Raw genomic sequence first — 6,374 nt, 5'->3', positions numbered from 1 at the left:
GACTGAACGACAATGGACGACCGTTTAAATAGCAAAAGATTTCCCTGGGGAGAACTGAGCCAGGCTTCTGAGGAGAACTACAACACCTAAGAAGCATCTATCCAGCAAGAGGACTAAAACAGAAACCTCTCCAGATAAACCTCATGTCAATCCCATTTAGAAACAAGCACTGGATGACAAGCGGTTGATTCAAACTAGAGGATATTTATTTAATTAGGTAATCTTGGCTGAAGATTCACCTCATGGCAAAGAGTTGAGGAAACAATGGAAAACTGAGAGAGACTTTATTTTGTTGGGCTCCAAAATCACTGCAGATGGTGACTGCAGCCATGAAATTAAAAGACGCTTGCTCCATGGAAGAAAAGTTATGACCAACTTAGTGCATTAACAAGCAGAGACATTAATTTGCCAACAAAGGTCCATCTAGTAAAAGCTATGGATGTGAGAGTTGGACTATAAAGAAAGCTGAGCGCTAAAGACTTGATGGTTTTGAACTGTGGTGTTGGAGAAGACTCTTGAGGGTCCCTTGGACTGCAAGGAGATCCAACCAGTCAGTCCCAAAAGAAATCAGTCCTACATATTCATTGGAAGGACTGATGCTGAAGCTGAAACTCCAATACTTCGGCTACCTGATGCGAAGAACTGACTCACTAGAAAAAACCTTGATGCTGGGAAAGATTGAAGGCAGGAGGAGAAGGGGACAACAGAGGATGAGATGGTTGGATAGCATCACTGATTTGATGAGTTTGAGCAAGCTCTAGGAACTGATGAAGGACAGGGAAGCCTAGCGTGCTGCAGTCCACGGGGTCGCAAAGAATCGGACATGACTGAGCGACTGAACTGAACTGCCTGAAGAAATCCGGGATAGACACCAGGTCACTCAGGTCTGACCTAAATCAAACCCCTTCTGATTATATAGCAGAAGTGACAAATAGATTAAAGGGATTAGATCCAATAGACAGAGTGCCTGAAGAGCTATGGACAGAGGCTGGCAACACTGTGCAGGGAAGAGTGACCAAAACCACCCCAAAGGAAAAAAATGCAAGAAGGCAAAACGGTTGTCTGAGGAGGCCTTACAAATAGCTGGGAAAAGAAAAGTGAAGGGCAAAGGAGAAAGGGAAATATATACCCAACTAAATGCAGAGTTTCAGAGAATACCAGGCAGAGATAAGAAAGCCTTCTTAAGTGAACAATGCAAAGAACTAGAGGAAAACAACAGAATGGGAAAGACTAGAGATCTCTTCCGTCAGGAAGCATTTAACAGGAAGCTTCCTGTGTGCTGTGTTGGATCTGTCAGGAATTCTCTGCTCCTTATTAATTCCTGAATATTCAGGAATCAAGAGGAGAGGCAAGCGTCTCCCAGGACTGAGGAATCCAGGCATTTCCTTCATTAGTGTTTCTATATGGTGATAAGTACCCTCTTTCTTCTTGTGAACCACACCGTAAAAGTGATTGTTTACAACTCTCTCTCTCTTTAATATGGATCGCCTATGTTTTGTAAGCCTGGAATTTTCATCTTTATCTTTGCTGAGAATAACTACCTTGTAAGACAGTATATATGCCCACACCATGTTGATTAAAACACCTTTGCTCCATCAGAGCTCTGGTCTCCGTGTCTGTCTTTCTCTCTCTCTCCCTCTCTCTCTTTTTCAGGCTGATCCCCTGGAGCACTGAGGCTCTCTGAGTTTACTTTCCTGCCTGGGCTTCTAAGACCCTCTCGAGAAGGCGCTCTGCATCTTCACCCCATCGAGAGGGCACCTGAGGCCTCTGTGAACAGAGCAAGTCCCATGTCAGGGGCTTTACTGGCTTTCTGTGTAAACCAAGGAATATCAGCCTCTTTCTCTCCTTTACTTTCTTAGTGGTCGACTCCGGACCACCAGGTTCCGGTCCATTAAAGGACCTCAACACTCTTCAAGAAAACTGAGATACCAAGGGAACATTTCATGAAAAGATGAGCATGATAAAGGACAGAAATGGTACGGACCTAACAGAAGCAGAAAATATTAAGAGGTGGCAAGAATACACAGAACTGTACCCAAAAAAGGTCTTAATAACCTGGATAACCACGATGATATGGTCACTCACCTAAAGCCAGACATCCTGGAGTCTGAAGTCAAATGGGCCTTGAAGCATCACTACAAACAAAGCTACTGGAGGTGATAGAATTCCAGTTGAGCTATTTCAAATCCTAAAAGATGATGCTGTGAAAGTGTTGCACTCAATATGCCAGCTAACTTGGAAAACTCAGCACGGGACTGGAAAAGGTCAGTTTTCATTCCAATCTCAAAGAAGGGCAAAGGAATGCTCAAAATTCTCCAAGCTAGGCTTCAACGGTATGTGAACCAAGAACTTCCATTTGTTCAAGCTGGATATAGAAAAGGCAGAGGAATCAGAGATCAAATTGTCAACATCTGCTATATCATTGAAAAAGCAAGGGAGTTCCAGAAAAACATCTATTTCTGCTTTATTGACTCTGCTAAAGCCTTTGACTGTGTGGATCACAACAAATTGTGGAAAATTCTTAGAGAGATGGGAACACCAGGCCACCTTCCCTGCCTCCTGAGCAATCTGTATGCAGGTCAGGAAGCAGCAGAACCAGACGTGGAACAGTAAACTAGTTCAGAATTGGGAATGGGTGCATCAAGGCTGTACACTGTCACCCTGCTTATTTAACTTCCACATGCAGAGTGCATCGTGAGAAACGCCAGGCTGGATGAAGCACAAGCTGGAATCAAGACTGCCTGGAGAAATACCAGCAACCTCGGATATACAGATGATACCATTTTAATGGCAGAAAGTGAAGAACAACTAAAAAGCCTCTTGATGAAAGCAGAAGGGGAAAGTGAAAAAGGTGGCTTAAAACTCAACAATCAAAAAACTAAGATCATGGCATCTGTTTCCATCACTTCACGTCAAATAGAAGGGGAAAAATGGAAAGAATAGCAAATTTTACATTTTTGGGCTCCAAAATCACTGCGGAAGGTGACTGCAGCCATGAAATCAAAGGATGGTTGCTCCTTAGAAGAAAAGTTATGACAAATGTAGACCGTGTATTAAAAAAGCACAGACATCACTTTGCTGACAAAGGTCTGTAGAGTCAAAAGTATCGTTTTTCCAGTAATCATGTTCGGATGTGAGAGTTGGACTAAAAAGAAGTCTGAGCGCAGGAGAATTCATGATTTTGAACTACGGTGCTGGAGAAGACTCTTGAGAGTCCCCTGGACTGCAAGGAGATCAAACCAGTCCATTCTAAAGGAAATCAACCCTGAATATTCACTGGAAGAACTGATGCTGAAGCTGAAGCTCTAATACTTCAGCCACCTCATGTGAAGAGCTGACTCATTTGATGCTGGGAAAGACTGAAGGCAGGAGGAGAAGGGGACGACAGAGGATGAAATGGTTGAATGGCATCACCGACTCAATGGACATGGGTTTGAGTAAACCCTGGGAGTTGGTGATGGTCAGGGAGGCCTGGCGTGCTGCAGTCCATGTCCATGGGGTCACAAAGAGTCAGATATGACTCAGCGACTGAACAACAACAATCTTGGTTACAAAAAGCATCTTGTTCATTTCCCCCAAACCACATGATATACTTTTTACAATTAGTGGAATTAGCTAAACATCTTAACCTCGATTTGATTTGAAGTCATATATCCCTCCAATTTGACCTTTTGAGGCCAGATGACTTTTATAGCCAGTATTCAAAAAAGCCTCTTTTTCAACCAGCAGTTCCAAAAAAAATCAAAAATTTTCCTATTATGTTTGCTTAGGTTGATCAACTCTATAAGCTTTCCTCATACTTCCTTACCATATAAAATATTTCATAACTATTCATAATATTATGAACCATTTTGTAATTCAGATTATCAGTGAATCTCTCCCACTCTGCATGTCTGCCAGTCTGCAACTCCACAGGTTAAGATTTAGCTAACCCCCTACAGAATATGTCACTAAAAGCTGCTAATACTTTAACTGGAAGGATGGAAGACGGTATTTTCAAATAGGTACTGAAATTCAAGGAGGAGACAGTGCTTCAGAGGTTAAGGACACTCTCTGCCCAGGAGTCATATACTGTGTCAGGAGGTCAAATGTGCCCTCTTGACCTGTGCTAGTAAGGAGCACGAGTCAGCTGCTCCTTGCTTGGCTGCAAAATCTCTCTGGCTCTGGAAGCAGACCAACTGGGACACTTAGCCAGGGGCCATACCATCACCAGACAGAATTCTGGGAGCCAATGTTCTCAAGACGGTTCTTCATCCTTAGATGACTGAGCCAAATTCCAGAGGTAACGTCACCCCAGCGCGGCAGGTACCAAACAGGAGAAATGTGTCTTCTCTCCCCCCTCGCGTCTCCCCTTCCTTTTCTTTACCTCAGCGTAACTTCCGCTCTCTTCCTTGCCAGCTCCATGATCACTCCCGTCTATGACTCTCACACCCCTGACACGGTGTCCGTGTAAGAATGACACCGTGAGGAACAACGCCGTGAGGATGTCCGAGACGCCGCCACCAGCCTCGTGTGACAGCGTCCGTCTGCAGAGTCATCCGGGAGGAGGCAGAGCGGCACACCTGTCAGATGCCCCGCCTGGCACTCCACAGGGCATGGCAAGGGCCGGGCAGACCCGGGCTCGCGACCAGCCCTGCCAGTGCGCACAGTCCCGAGTGAGGACGCAGCCTGAGCACCAGGGCTCAGCTGGGGGTGGGGACACCACCACCTCGCAGGCTTTGTGAGGGTTCAGAGGGTATAGCCTTGGCACAGTGCCTGGCGCTGTTTCTAAGCCAACGGTTCAACTCAACAGCAACAGCCTTCCCAGGAAAAAGCATGAATCCTACTTCATCCTCACGCACCGCTGCCCTCCAGCTCTAGACTTTGAGCCAGCAGGATCACGGAGCCTGTTCCCTACGCCTGCCTTCAGGAAACCCCTGTAGCGCCTGGGATGCTGTGGGGCCCTAGGTCAGAAGCCACGGGAGTCAAACAGTCTGTCCACAGTCAACTAAAGCGGACCCTATCAGGCAGGCCAGCCCACAGAGCTGCAGGCAGACGCTCTCAGGCACCTGCTGCTGCTGCTGCTAAGTCACTTCAGTCGTGTCCGACTCTGTGCGACCCCATAGACGGCAGCCCACCAGGCTCCCCCGTCCCTGGGATTCTCCAGGCAAGAACACTGGAGTGGGTTGCCATTTCCTTCTCCAATGCATGAAAGTGAAAAGTGAAAGTGAAGTCTCTCAGTCGTGTCCGACTCTTCGCGACCCCATGGACTACAGCCCACCAGGCTCCTCCGTCCATGGTATTTTCCAGGCAAGAGTACTGGAGTGGGGTGCCACTGCCTTCTCCGCTCAGGCATCTAAGGGGGACCATTCTCTGTTCTTTGTCTCGGGGAATTTGTTTCCCTCTAGGAGGGTTTCCATGATGGCTAAAGAATCCGCCTGCAATGCGGGAGCCCTGGGTTTGGGTCTCTGGGTTGGAAGACCCCTGGAGAAGGGAACGGCTACCCAGTCCAGTATTCTTGCCTGGTGAGTCCCCAAGGACAGAAGAGCCTGTCGGGCTGCAGTGCGCGAGGTCGCAATGAGCCGGACACAACTGAGCGACTTTCCCCTTCACTAGGAGAATGAGTATGACTAAAGGAAGAGAAACAAACAGTCCTTGAGAGGCTTCTCAGCTAAACACAGACTACATTAGACGCTTCTGCCCACTCCCTCTGCAGCTGTGCTGCGCCTCTTCCGGGCCTCAGCGAGGGGCGGGCAGGCGGCCGCCTACGAAGCCACGGCCCCCACGCAGGGCTGCACGGGCCTCCCATGGAACAGGCCAAGACACTAAAGGGCTTTCTGATGTCACTTTCGACACAGAATATTACTAAAGTAACAACCTGTTCTAAGCTCCTTGAGAAAAGGAGATATTATTTAATTATTAGTCCAGAAGGCTACCAGAGAAATTGCCAGGTAATCATTTAAAGCTTCCTAGAATCAGCATGTCACCGTTCCCTGGCAATAAGCATCTCTCCCCCAGGAAAAAGGCTTGACTTCAGGGCCTGGAGAAAAGGGAGCACCACCCCCCTCAACTGTACCTTGCCCTGCCCTCTCTATCAGAGGCAGGAGCAGCTGACGGCGTTAATCTGGGAGTGCGAGGGAGGCCTCACAGAACAAAGCTGCCTCCATCCCCAGAATAGCCCGCAACTGTCACCGCCACCGCACGCCACGGGCCCAGAGCCGACCTCGCTGCCGTGTCTCAGAGCCTGCCCTGGCCTGGAAGAGCGTCCCCCTAGGCCCGTGCACTCCGGTGCAGGCACAGCACACTGACGCCGGGCTCTGGGCAGCCGGATTTCCCGGCCTCGATCCCACAGATCACGCTGGGGGATGATGTTGCTGGGGGGTGATGATGCCAGG

The 6,374-nt window shown here is 48.1% G+C and overlaps 1 long non-coding RNA gene across 1 annotated transcript in view; it reads right to left on the bottom strand.

The window, feature by feature from the left end:
• Positions 1 to 6,374, bottom strand: part of LOC104981823 — a 14,218-nt gene that overhangs the window by 1,880 nt on the left and 5,964 nt on the right. The window contains exon 2 of the long non-coding RNA XR_824420.1: positions 4,378 to 4,382. This is a non-coding gene — a long non-coding RNA (uncharacterized LOC104981823). The remainder of the gene's footprint in view (positions 1 to 4,377; positions 4,383 to 6,374) is intronic.

Source organism: Bison bison, unplaced genomic scaffold (assembly GCF_000754665.1).
Source record: "Bison bison bison isolate TAMUID 2011002044 unplaced genomic scaffold, Bison_UMD1.0 scf7180017864524, whole genome shotgun sequence".
Classification (NCBI taxonomy): domain Eukaryota; kingdom Metazoa; phylum Chordata; class Mammalia; order Artiodactyla; family Bovidae; genus Bison; species Bison bison.
Note: the sequence above shows the minus strand (reverse complement) of the source record. Positions and strands in the feature narration are given on the sequence as shown.